Source organism: Saimiri boliviensis, chromosome 3 (genome assembly GCF_048565385.1).
Source record: "Saimiri boliviensis isolate mSaiBol1 chromosome 3, mSaiBol1.pri, whole genome shotgun sequence".
In the NCBI taxonomy this organism is placed as follows: domain Eukaryota; kingdom Metazoa; phylum Chordata; class Mammalia; order Primates; family Cebidae; genus Saimiri; species Saimiri boliviensis.
In genome coordinates this window covers 42,380,182-42,394,726 of record NC_133451.1, presented here as the reverse complement: position 1 = coordinate 42,394,726, position 14,545 = coordinate 42,380,182, and the positions used below count along the sequence as shown (strand labels likewise).

The following is a 14,545-nucleotide window of genomic DNA, read 5'->3' as shown; positions in this document are numbered from 1 at the left end:
AATGTTTGTCATTTAAATAGTTCAAAATTAGTAGATTTTTTGTTTTCCTTGAGTAATGTGTCATTTTCCTCACTGATTTTCAAGACTTGTTTTCTTTGCTTTTAGTTTTCAGAAGTTTAATTAGGATATTATATTGATGTAAATTTATTTGGGGCCCACACAGCTTCTTGACTCTGTTGCTTTATGTCTTTTGCCAAACTTTGGGTTTTCAGCCATTATTACTGCAAATACGTTTCTAGCTCATCTTTTTTCTCCTCCCCTCAGGAACTCTGATAATATAAATGTGGGTCCTTCTGTCATTGTTCCACAGGTCCCTGAGGCTGTGTTCGTTTTTATCAGCCTATTTTCTGGTTGTACCATTTTCTCATTGCTGTTGTAACAAATCTCCACAAATTTAGTAGAATAAAACAACACAGTTTTATTATCTTACATTTCTGGAGGTCAATATTTGACTCGGGTAACATCAAGCTTTTGGCAGAATTGCGTTTCTTCTGGAAGCTCTAAGGAGGATTACTTTTTCTCCTGTTTTCCAGCTTCAATGTCCATTTTCAAAGCAAAAAATCATATTTATATGACATCTGTTTACAACATCATGTCTCCTCTGATCCTGAATCTCTTGGCTCCTTTTTTTTTTTTTCCTTTATAAGGATCTTTGTGATTATATTGAGTACACCCAGATAATCTAGTATAATCTCTCTATTTCAAGATCCATAATTTTATCACTTCTGCAGTCCCTTTTCCAATGAAAAGGTATATATCCACAGGTTCCAAAGATTTAGACATGAATGAGGGACTATTATTCTGCCTACCAATATCTACTCACTGGTCTCTAAATGTTTGTATATGTTCCACATGCAAAATGCTCTCACACAACCCAGTTCCAACATTCCCAAAAGTTTTGATCCATTACAGTATCAAGGCCCAAAAATCTCATGCAAATATCATCAGGTCAAAATTCCCAAATCTCATAGTCTAAATCAATTATGAATAAGATTCAGTATAATGCATCATGGGACAAAACTTCTATCTATAAATTTTTGAAACTAGAAAAAATGTTGGTGTTTTCTTCCAAAATACAATTGTGAGCCAGGCACAGGATACCAGTTACGGGAATTTTCATTCCAAAAAGAATAAAATGGAAGAAAAATAAATCACCAATATCCAGCAATTTTGAAATCCAAAGTGGCAAATTCCATTATGCCTGGGCATAATCTTCCCATGGCTTACAGCTTCATTTTCTGTCTCCTTCCTTTGTAATGAAAAGGTAGCACATTTGCAGCTGATTAGATTTATCAGATTGTTTTCTGCGTATATTATTTGGTCTTTTTTTTTTTTTTTTTTTTTTTTTTTTTTTTTTTTTTGTCTCTTTCAGTCCAAACTGACAGTGTTTCTGCTTGTATGATAACTAACTAAAAGCCCTTGTGGATCTCTCATGCATGTCACAGAGATTCAGTCGATGAGATAAGAGAGTGGTCCTACACAGATCTTTCCCGGGTAATCCCATCTTTATTCTGACCTCTGCTGAGATGGCTGAAAAGATCCAGCAATCACATGCCTAATCTTTTCAAAGAGATGTTTGTGTGAGGAATACTTTGAGCTTTTGATTCTCCGAAGGTACTAGAAAGAGCTTTGTAACAAACAAAAAAAGGCAGCCACATCCTTTGCTTTTTCTCCAGACCATGTTTTTAGTGAATCTCCCAATTTTACGATCTTTTGCTGCCGTGTTAGGCTGAAAATTTCCCAAATAATGAAATACTTGATCCTTTTTGCTAGAAGTTTTCTTTCTCAATTTATCTTCTTTCTTTTCTGTTTTGCCATAAGCAGGAAGAATACATCAGGCCATACCTTAATACTTTGTTTGGAAGCTTCCTGAGCTAAATATTCAAATTGGTTGTTTAATAAATTATGCTTTCCAAATAACTGGAGGGCAAAATTCAGCTAGGTTTTCTGCTATTGAATAGAGTAGTCTGTAGATGTTTGTGAGGTTTATTTGATCATATGCATAGTTTAGGTCCTGAATACCTTTGCTCGTTTTCTGCCTTCAAGACCTGTCCAACACTTTTAGTAGGCTTTTGAAGTCTCCCACTATGATTGTGTGGTTATCCAAGTCTCTTCACGGGTCTCTACGATGTTGTTTTGTGAAGCTGGGTGCTCCAAGGTTGGGTGCAAATATATTTAGGAGAGTTAAGTCTTTTTGTTGAATTTATCCCTTTACTATCATGAAATGCCTTTCTTTGTCCTTTTTCGTCGTTATTGGTTTAAAGTCTCTTTTGTGTGAAATAAGAATAGCAATCTTGTTCTTTTCTGTTGTTTTCCATTTGCCTGACAGGTCTTTCTTCACTCTTTTAGTTTGAGCTTATGGGTGCCATTGCATGTGAGATGGGTCTCTTGAAACGGCATACAGTTGGGTCTTGCTTCTTTATCCAACTTGAAGTGGAATGTGTTCACTGTGATATTAATGGATCTTATCTTTTCGTATATGATGAGGATTTTTATTTTTCACTTTATGCAGTGTTTTTCTATTTTTCATTAACATTTATTCATAGCTTTGGCATGGACATTTAACAGTTTACTTTTCTCTTTCTTCGGCCCATATTAATGGTCATTCCAACACCATACTCTTCTGTTAAGACATTTCACACACACTATCCAGTTTCTCCAACAGCTTGACTTTCTTTGCTATAGATAAACATAAATGCATCCTCTTTATCTTATTACTGTCACACATAGAGATACCCACTGGTCTTTTTGATGTTTTCAACAATATCTTTACACTACAGAGCAAAGAATACAACAAATAAACCAACAAAAAACACAGTGAGTAATACATACAGGTCTTTGCCTCCTGTGGCGCATAGTGGGGAACCTGCTGTTAGTGTGTCTGACCTGCACATGTGCCATTTTATGACCCTGTGTGGGGCTACGTGGGTCTGGGGATCTGTCTGTGCATGGAAAAGATGTATCACAGCTGCAGGGTGCTGAGTGGGTTCTTTTTTCCTCTTGGGATACTGAATAAATTGTGCATTGTACATCTGTGTTTTGACTGTGAGCCACCACAAGTGGTCAGATATGAAATTTCCCAGTTGTAGTGTCATGCTCAAAACTTTTGAATTTTGGAGGATTTCTGATTTTAGATTTTTAGGTTGGTGTGCTCAATTTGTAGATCTGAAAACCTGTTAGTTTTAAAACATATTAAATCACCCACATTTATATTCTTTTAATATAAATGTAGTTAACAAAAGATGAGCCAAAATTAATTTAAAATATCAGTGTTACAACTATTCAGTTGTTCACACACTAGAGGATTGCCTTCAAAATATTTAATATAAACTAACATAATGCAGAAAAATATTACTTATTAAGTAGGTAAGTATATCATTAGAAGACAAATGTATTTTTTTCTGCTTTTGATTTTCTTTCAGTGCCTCTCTCTTTTCCTTTCTTATTCTCATAATTCCATAGATAGGGTCTAAAATTTTCAGTAATGTGATTTATGAAGTCACAGTGTTCAGAACATAAAATATAAAATTTATGTTTTAAATAAATCTAAATCCTGACTGCATTTGATAACACCTATTGATTGTTATCTGATCAACATTAAATTTTGGTGGTGAATGTTTTGGTTATTAAGTTTGGCATTGAGTTCTAAGGCAAAGGCAGCAATTCCCAAAATCGTCTAGTTTGTTGCTGCCAATTTCAGTGGTACTATACAGACAGGTTATGTCAGGAGAATTAATATTGGTGGCAGAGGATGTACCCTCCACTTCTTAGTCTCCTGAGAGGGAGTAGGCTACATTTCACTGCCATGTCTCATCTTCTCCTCTGCAATCTCCTTTCTTCTTCTGAAATTAAGAAGTTTCATTTCTTCTAACTTAATAGCTGGATATCTAGAATTAGAAAGAAAGAGAATCATCATACCTATTATGAATTAATTTGCATTATATATTATTAACTTTAATATTTAAGTGCTTTATAAATTTGGGAAGAATCACTGAATTAGTTTTCTCCATCCTGTCCTTTCTCTTGGGGCCAATTTGCTTGAAGGGAGAATTGACACATGTGCATTTAACAGAACTGTCCAATTTAGATGTTTATGAATAGGTAACTGAGTACTTCAGATTTAAAACTCAGTATTTGCAAATTTACGTGGAAAATAGACTTAAAGTTATGTCCCTCAATTTGACCTCTTACAGCAAGAACAAGGACAGTTTTTGGATAGATTTTCTAATTTTCTTAATAAAAGGTAAGTTTTATTTCTCAAATTTTTTAGAACATGGATAGTAATGAAGGATAACATAATTACTTATTGGGTTATCCCTGAAGATGGTGTTATGTGTAGTGTACAATGCAATCAATAAGTAATGTTGGATCTCTTTATTTATCCCTCTAGACCTACTCCTTATCCTTTTCTGTGTTGATAATCTTTGGAATCCTAATATATTCGGATGACATCAAGAGGCTCCCAGAACCCTAGGCTTCCAACTGATGTCTACCAGTAAGCATTACCAATAAGAAAAATGAAGGGAAGTAGTAGAATAGAGTCAGGATATGTATTTTCTAGTTTTCTTCCTTGATGAAGGCTTCATCTGGCTCCATCTCTTGACTGAAAGTCACTGCTCCTACCAAGGCTTATAACCCCACATGATTCTATGCCCTTCTTGTTTTCAGTAACCATTCCTTCTTCTTGCCTGTGGAGTCTAGTTTGATAACAGCTTGTTCTCTACCTATGGTTGTTGCACTATCTCTTGTGGTTGTCCTACAATCATACCTTGGTAAATGTTCCTTTTGCTAATAAAACTCTATTGGACTATTGTGTTTTGCATGTATCATGTTTACTTCTGAGATATATGTATGTATGTATATATATATACACACGCACACATAAACTTACATATATTGAGTATCTTCCATTCTCTTAGGACCAGAAGTGCAGACAGAAGAAATATAATTTTTACTTTTGAGGAACTTACAGTATAAAAGAAAACAGACAAGTAATTATAGTACAAGAAGAAAACAACACTAATAGTTGACAGACGGGTTGTGGGAACATGTGAAAGCAGTAAACATTTTGCCTGGAAACATCAAATGCTCCACAAAAGAGCTGCTATTTCAGATGAGTTTCAAAAAATGAATAGGTATTTTCTCTTTGGAGAAGGAGATGAAGGCTGAATAATGCCCTTTAAAATAATTTACTATAACTGATAAAGGCCAAGAAAATTTAATGTGGCATTATACAGACAGCCTTAATAGGAACCATAGTATTTTTATAAAAGAATGAGATAGGACAAAGGTTAGGCTGAATAGGTAAACTGGAAATGTATTTGAATATCTTTAGTTTTTATGAGAAGGTATTTCCATGTTTTTTGGACGGCAACAGAAAACATCCAAGATTTTTAAACAGAAAGAATGTGACAGGTTTTCTTTGTATAGCTCTACTCCGGTGGTATCCAATTCTGAGCTGGCTTTAGGAGAAACTAGTGTTAGGAAATCAGACAAGTTTACTGTAACAGCCCAGGAATGAGCTGAATAAAGCCTTAACAAAAGCAAAGTCAAAGGCTGTGTATAGTTTAATATTGTGCTTATCCCAGCATGTTGGGAGGCTGGGGTGCACGTATCGCCCTTGAGCACAGGAGTTTGAGACCAACCTGGGCAACAGGGTGAAATCCTGTGTCTGCCAAAAAAAAAAACAGAATTAGTCGGGCGTGGTGGCATGTGCCTGTGGTCCCAGCTACATGGGATGCTAAGGCAGGAGGACTGCTTGAGCCCAGGAGGTTGAGGCTACAGCGAACGGTGATCCTGCTACTTCACTCAAGTTTCTGTGGCAGAGTGAGACCCTGTATCAAAAAAATAAATAAAAAATAAATAAATAAAAGAGTGCTCTTAACACATCATCACAGAAGGTTTCCGAACTGTCCCTCCCCAATTTTTTTCTTTGGAATCCACCTTGTATCTTTTTTTTTTTTTTTTTTTTTTTTTTTTTTTTTTTTTTTTTACTGTTAAACATCTGTTCAGAGGATTAGACTGCTAAAATATTCATGTTGAGAGTACAGTATAAGCTTAAAAGAAAATAAAATAATTGTTTTTAGAAAGTTAATGTTGGCCATTCAAAAAAAGTCACCATTATTTTATTTTCAGGCATATCACAATTTTATGTGATATACTTAAATATATTTTCATATTTTTATTAAATTCTCCATTTTTGTATTTTTACTTCCACTCTTTATCATATACATTCTACACTTAATTTGAGCATTATCAAAGACAACTGTTACCCAGAGCATTATGTCTTAAAACATAATTCATCTTGTATTGAATATCATTGATAAATGAGAGTTACATATCAGGGTTTACCATATAGAGAAATGTGAAAACTAATGGTGTAATTTTCCAAAAGCAATTAGCTAAGTTGAAAATAAAATTTTAAGTATAAAATATTTTTAAATCAAACAAAGTAAATTAAATATTATATATTTAAAGGTTTATACTTTCAAGCTAAAACTACCTTGCAACATGTTGATGAATGTCACTGTGTTACCTCTGGGTAAACAGAGGAAGTTTGGCATGACAGTGACCATCACAGGTCTTAAATAATTGCCTTGAAACATTAGATAGTAAAGTATACCAGTTGTTCAGTGTTTCCTTCCCACATGGATAAGAAAGTAGGGCAAACCATGCCATTCAAGGTCTATTTAAACTTCACCAAAATAAGTAGAAAAAGGCAAACAATTAAGAGAATATGCATTTTCTCCTCTAAAATGACAGGTTTTTTCCAACTAAAATAATGTTTTTATCATGACACACCAACTGAATAAACAGATATGAAGTGACTGCTTTCTCATTCCCATTAATTTACTTGAGCAATAATTTTTATTGATTTAACTGACAATGGAATTTTATAGCATCAGAAAGCAACATATTTCTTTTGCTTCATATTTAAGGAATTAATGAAATTTCAGTGAGGCTCAGAAACCATATGTTGAACATTGCTCTGTGCTAGATATTATGCTGTGAGTTACTACCTTATGAAGTAGTGAAAGTAACAGAAATATGAATTAACTGATCAACTATTAATCACGAGACTATATGGAGTGCTAATACCGTAATGCCCAGCACAAAAGTACTAAAAAGAAATGCATACCACCCAGAGAAGGAAAAAAAAATATATTTTAGTATTAGTAGGCATTATCCTTATAGACAGAAATTGAAAAGCCATCCTCAGCAGAATGAGCAGAATGTCAAATTGCATAGTAAAGTGTGAACATGTAACACAAGTGAACATGTAACCACAAGTGGCATACAACAAAGAGGTCATTACATTAGAGAGGTTGTCCAACCCCAGCTCCATACAGCTTTTTGTTTGCTAAACTTGGGTTCTGTCTTATAGCTAACAGGAAGCCAGCAACTGTTTTCAACAGGGAAGTGGTTTGGTCAGTTCTTGTTTTAGAAAAATTTGGTGTAAAGGAGGTTTGGAGAATAGATTTCAACGGAGATAAGTACTCCATGAGAGAAGTTATAGTAACATTCCTCACATGTAGGATGTGTTGATTGGTTGGGTGCAAAGGTGAGAGACAAAGAGATCCTAAGGATAAAAATTAGATTCTATGCTTAAGTCTCTGAGTGTAGCTCACGTCAGGTTCTGGGATAGGGAATACAGGAGGTTTTCTTGAGATCATGTAATTAATAATTTTAGACATAATTAAACAGACATTTTTGAAGTGATGTATAGTAAGCAGTTCTCTAGATGATTCCAGGGAGAGATAGAACTTTTTATGCAGATTTTTGAGCTGTAGCATGTACATTAATGTTGTAACCTTTAATATTAGATGAAATTTATTTGGAGACAATATTTGTGGTGCAAAACAGAGTACAATGATTGAAAACTCTCATATTGAAGGCTTGGGCAGAAAAAGCACATAATCAAGGAAACTAAGGAAGAACAATTAGAAGGCAGAAATGAAAACTCAGAAAAGAAAGACCATAGAAAGAAGGAAGACACTTAGATGGTTTGGGAGCTGTCCAAGTTCCATAACATGGCCAGCCATGATGACAACTAAAATTATAAGAAGAATCAATAACTAGGAAATCATTCATTCCCCCAGGGAGAGCCAATTCAAAAGATATGTAGAAGGATAAATAAAATTACTATAATGAAAGGACTGAGTGTAATACTGAAAATGGCAGGAGTGAGATAGGGCTTTACCTATAGAGATGCAGGTTCTAAGATGCCAGAGTCTTACTGTGAAAAGAGCTTATTGAAATGGCAATAAATAGTGTCCATTGTAACATTAGCCAGGTAAAAGAGTTACTGGATTTCTGCCTATGAATACTTCATCTTCTAAGTAAGTAAAGAAAAAACATTCTTGGAAATATTCTTATGGAATATGATTTTAATGGTGGTAAATAAATTAAGACATAAGATTCTGGAGTCATACTATATCTGTTCAAACTACAGCTTTGTCTGTTGCCTATTGTTTGACCCAAGCCAGTAGTTCAATCCTTGATGCATCTGGTAGACAAACCACAAATTTTGGTTTTCTTTTTCTTTTATTTCTTTCACTTTCCTTACCCACAGGTGGATACTAGATGGTGACCATGTATTGTAAAAAAAAAAGTTAAATAACATATCTGTTTATTATCTTTAATATCTTAAATTATTTCAATTTTTGTATTTAAAAATAAATTTTCTTTTTATACGATGGTGTTACATAGTTACTTCTAGATATTTTTTCAGCTTAATAACTGGGACAAAATATTGTCTTAACTGTGGAAATTCTACTGTGTCTGTCAGGGGAAAGGAAGACAGATACCTGGTGCTGTTTTCAGCTGGAGCCCCCAGTTCTGCTGTTTATGAAAGGATTCCACTCAATGTTTTTAGAGTGGAAGAAATTGTAATAGCATTGAAAAGGGATGCTTATTCTTTAATGCTTGGTATTTTGAAAGAGTTGAGAAATTACTTCCAAGTATAATAATAATTCCTATAATCTATTATGCATTTGAAAGTTCACTAATTATCCCATGAACATTATGACTTTTGAGCCCTTTAAAAATAGATGGGAAGACATAAATGAGTGGAAATAAGTTACATAGAATGCATACATCTTTAATGAAAAGAGTCCTTTCCTTCACAGTAAGATTCATAACTGGGTCAGTAATGTGCTGTAAACAATTTTCTGACAAGAAAATTCATCCAAGATTTGAACTTAGAGGAGATACTCAAAATCATCAGTGATCAAAGAAATGCAAATGTAAATAAACGATGATGTGACATGTCAAGTCTATTATATTTGAAAAGTCTACTAAATTCATAAACATTATAGTCAAGGTACAGTAAAATTATTCTCTTAATACTATTGAATACATGAATCTAGTCTTTTGAATTTTTAGTACTCTTAAAAATATGTCAAATGTCTGAAAGGCATTCATACTCTCTGACACCATAATTCTGTGATATATTCTAACAAATGTCTATATGTCTAAGAAAAAAAAATCTATATGCATCAAATTGTGATTGTATCATTATTTATGAAAATGAAACATTAGATAAAACCTAAATATCCAACACTAGAGAAAGCAGAGAAAGGATTAAAAAAATGTTGCTACATTAATGTTCCATAGCCATTAAAATATGTACACAAAGTCTTTTGTGAAATGTAAATTGCTTTTTACCATTGTGAAATAGATACGATTTATAAACCTGACAGAGTTTTCACGTTAGCCCTCTATTACTCCTTCTTGGGATAAGAGAAACTTTTTTTTTTTAATTTTCAATTATTTATTGAACAAAAGAATAAACATAAGCCCCAAAGAAAATATGACAAACTTTGTATGTAAAATGTAATTTTCCCCTAATTAATATAATTGCTTTCTGTTCGTGGTTTACAAAATGACTGATGTTTCTCTTCTATCCCTTTGTACCTATATGTATCTAGCAGAAATGTTCTTAGCTCTGGCTACAGGCACACAGAAACTTGCTATCGATGATTATGTTCAAATGTTTATTTCCTTTTCCCAGAATAAACTGGGGGACTGGTACTGTCTGGATTGATCACAGGACAGATACTCAGGAAGCTCTGATCATCTTGAGTTTCACTTTTATGAGAAAAAAATGGACGCAGTGGCTCGATAGCAGGAATGCCGTTGAATGTGTAGATATGGCACCCATCACTAACATTATAAAAGGAAATGGACCTCATACCTACATCCAGGTAAATCCCCACTCTGTGCAACTGGGGACTCACCCAGAGAAAAGCCTAGTGCTGGCGGCAAAGGTCTATCCTTTTCTGGAACCCACAGTCCAGAAGCCAAGTTCTGAAGAAAGTACAACGTCCCCCTGTCGATTCACAGATTCCTTACAAACACACACATCCCATAGTTTGCTGGTGCCCACATCCACCTCCCAGTAAGGGCAGCCGGAAATGAAGCGAGAGGTCCCCAGGACACACAGCGCGGAGCTGAATCTTTCAGCCTGCGCTTTCTTTTTCTGTCTGAAATCCCCACATCGGATGCACCTCAGGTCTTCAGAAATGGTAAAATAGTTGCTGGCTGTGTCCACATCCAAGGTTATATCCAACTGAATCTTCTTCATCCTTAGGTTCATCCTTAGAATAGATTTCAGCTTGGGCTCCAGTTCCTTGACGATGGAAATCAGTGCCCTCAGCTTGTACTTGGGCTTGATGTCATTCTTCTGAGAGGACACAGTGCATAAGGGGCATAGTGCACCTTTCCCATGGGGCTCCTTCTGCAATGAATTGATGCATTGGAGGCGGCAGGCATATCCACATTCCAGTTGCACCGGTTCTTCAAGATCATTTAGACAAACAGGACATCTAATTACTTGTTTGAAGTGTTCAGCCATAGCAAATGTCTTCCCGAGTTTCCTCCCCTGGCCTCCAGCTGCTTCTGCTGACAGCTCAGATCTAGGGATAGGAGAAACTTCGCAGGACTGGTTCTTAAATAGTTTTCCCCCTTTTTCGGTACTATTTAGAATAACAAATTAATAGTATCTAAGAGTCAGGAAGAAAAGAAAGAACTTAGGGAAACTAAAAACTAATATTATACAAATAAGCAAGTGATACACTTGAAAAATAACAAGGTAAGAGAAAGCTATGAGGGCTGGAAATTTGCAAGAGGGCTTTGGGGTTCATATGAGAGTGGCCTAGCAGCAGCAGAATTAGGGAGTGAGGTCAGGCCTTCCAAGAAACATGCTTGAATTAGGACATAGAGCACCTTGAATGTTCTTCAAGACAAAAGAAAGATTAAATTTTATTTATAATTACAATTTTGTGGCTAGGATTGGCTTAAGTGAGCCTCCATGTAGGTCTGAGACACATGTGGTCTCTAATAAGAGAACCACCATGGCACGGATATACCTATGTAACAAACCTGCACATTCTGCACATGTACCCCAGAACTTAAAGTCTAATTTTTTAAATAAAGAAAAATGTATATTTATACTCTATAGGTTTTTGGTAAACAGGTAGTGTTCGGTTACATGAATAAGTGGTGATTTCTGAGATATTGGTGCACTTATCACCTAAGCAATGTGCACTGTACCCAATGTGTAGTCTTTTATCCTTCACCGTCTCCCACCCTTTCCCCAAGTCCCCAAAGTCCATTGTGTCATTCTTATTCATTTGCATCCTCATAGTTTAGCTCTCACTTACCAGTGAGAACATATGATATTTGATTTTCCATTCCTAAGTGAGTTAAAATAATGGTCTCCAGTTTTATCCATGTTGCTGTCAACGCCATTATTGCATTACTTTGTACCACTGAGTAGTATTCCATGGCATGTGTGTGTGTGTGTGTGTGTGTGTGTGTGTAAAGATACTTTCTTTATCTATTCGATTGATGGGCATTTGGACTGGTTCCATATTTTTGCAATTATAAATTGTGCTGCTATACACATGCGTGTGAAAGTATCTTTTTCTGTGCAATGACTTCTTTTCCTCTCGATAGATGTCCAGGAGTGGTATTGCTGCATCAAATGGTAGATCTACTTTTAGTTCTTTAAGGAATCTCCACACTGTTTTTCATAGTGATTGTACTAGTTTACATTCCCCCCCAGCAGTGTAACAGTGTTCGCCTTTCACTACATTGATGCTAACATCTATTACTTTTGAGTTTCTGCTTATGGCCATTCTTGCAGGAGTAAGAGGGTATCACATAGGTTTTGATTTGAAATTCCCTGATAATTAGTGATATTGAGTATTTTTTCATATATTTGTTGGCCATTTGTATGTCTTCTTTTGAAAATTTTCTATTTTCATGTCCTTATCCCACTTTTTGATAAGATTGTTTGTTTTTTTCTTGATGATTTGTTTAAGTCCTTATAGATTCTGGATGTCGGTCCTTTGTTAAAAGTATAGATTATGAAGATTTTCTCCCACTCTATGGGTTGTCCGTTTATGCTGCTAATTATATCTTATGCTGTGCAGAAGCTTTTTTAGTTTAATTAAGTCCTATTTATTTATCTTTGTTTCTGTTGCATTTGCTTTTGGGTTCTTGGTCATGAAGTCTTTGCCCAAGCCAATGTGTAGAAGGGTTTTTCCAATGTTATCTTCTAGAACTTTTAAGGTTTTATGTCTTAGATACAAGTCTTTTATCCATATTGAGTAGATTTTTGTATAATGTGTGAGATGAGAATTCAGCTTCATTCTTCTGCATGTGGCTTGCCAATTATCCCAGCACCATTTGGGATGTCCTTTCTGCACTTTATGTTTTTCTTTACTTTGTCAAAGATCAGCTGATACGCGATAGATGTCTGACAGCATATCAAAAAAAAAAAAAAAAAAATCCACCATGATCAAGTGGGTTTCATATGAGGGATTCACCTCTTTAGGTGGGACCCAGATCCAGGCAGGGCCTCCCTGCAGGAATTCTATCAACTCCAGCCAAGGCCTTATAGTCAGAACTCTAATCTCCATCTCCCTGGGATAGAGCACTTGAGGGGAGGGGCAGCTGCAGTATCAGCCTCAGTGGACTTAATATTTCCTACCTGCAGTCTCTAAAGAGTCTGACTGATCCTGATGAAGGGTATTCCCCCAGCACAACACACCAGCTCTGTTACAGGACAGTCAGACTGCTTCCTCCTAACCCCCTGCCTCCTGACTGGGTGAGACCTTCCAACAGGGGTCTCTAGACACCCCATAAAGGAGAGTTCCAGGTGGCATCAGGTTGGTGCCCCTCAGAGACAAAGCTTCCACAGGAAGAAGCATGCAGTAATCTTTGCTGTGCTGCAGCCTCTACTGGTGACATTCAGTGTCTGAAGTGGACCCCCAGACTTGCAGAAGAGGGGCCTGAATGTCAGAAGAAAAACAAACAAACAGCAACACAAAAGACCTCACAAAAACCCCATCCAAAGGTCAACAGCCTCAAATATCAAGGGTAGATAAATCAACAGAGATGGAAAAATAAATGCAAAAAAACTGAAAATTCCAAAAGCCAGAATGCTTCTCCTCTTCCAAATGATCACAAAACTTTTCCAGTAAGGAAAAAAAAAAAAAAAAGCTCATTATTACCCATTTTCTGAAGGCTACTTCTGTCAATTCATTCATCTCAGCTTCAGGCCCACAAAAAGGGCTCACACAAAGGGCCTGAAGCTGAGATGAATGAATTGACAGAAGTAGGCTTCAGAAAATGGGTAATAATGAGCTTTTCTGAGCTATAGGATTATGTCCTAATCCAATGCAAAGAAGCTAAGAACCATATTGATAGATTATAGGAGCAGTTAACTAGAATAATCACTTTAGAGAGGAACATAAATGACCTGACGGAGCTGAAGAACACAGAACAAGAACTTCATGATGTAAACACAAGTATCAAATAGCTGAATCAACCAAGCAGAAGAGAGAATATCTGAGCTTGATGACTATCTTGTTGAAATAAGGCAGGCAGATAAGATTAGGGGAAAAAAGAATGAAAAACAATAAACAAAACCCCTGAGAACTATGGGACTGTGTAAAAAGACTGAGCCTACAACTTATTGGAGTACCTGAAAGAGATGGGGAGAATAGAACCAAGTTGGAAAACACACTTCAGGATATCATCCAGGAGAACTTCCCTGACCTAGCAAGAGAGGCTAATATTCAAATTCAGGAAAACCAAGGAACTCCAATAAGATACTCCACGAAGAAATCTCCAACAGGAAACATAATCATCACATTCTCTGAGGTCAAAATGAATGAAAAAATGTTGAGGGCAGTCAGAGAAAAAGACCAAGTCACCTACAAAAAGAAGTCCATCAAATCAACAGCAGACCTCTCAGTGGAAACCCTATTTGCCAGAAGAGATTGGGGGTCAATACTCAATATTCTTAAAGAAAAGAATTTCCAACTGAGAATTTCATATTCAGCCAAACTAAGGTTCACAAGTGAAGGAGAAATATAATCCTTTTTGGACAGGGAAATGCTGAGAGATTTTGTCACCACTGGCCTTCCTTGTAAGAGCTCCTGCAGGGAGCACTAAGTGTGTAAAGGAAAAACTGTTACCAGCCCTAGAAAACAAACTGAAATGCACAGACCAACAACACTATCAAGTCTGCAAA

The 14,545-nt window shown here is 35.8% G+C and overlaps 1 pseudogene; it reads right to left on the bottom strand.

The window, feature by feature from the left end:
- Positions 1-9,995: 9,995 nt before the first annotated feature.
- On the bottom strand, positions 9,996-10,855 carry LOC101030176 (ret finger protein-like 4A; annotated as a pseudogene).
- Between the last annotated feature and the right edge of the window lie 3,690 nt (positions 10,856-14,545).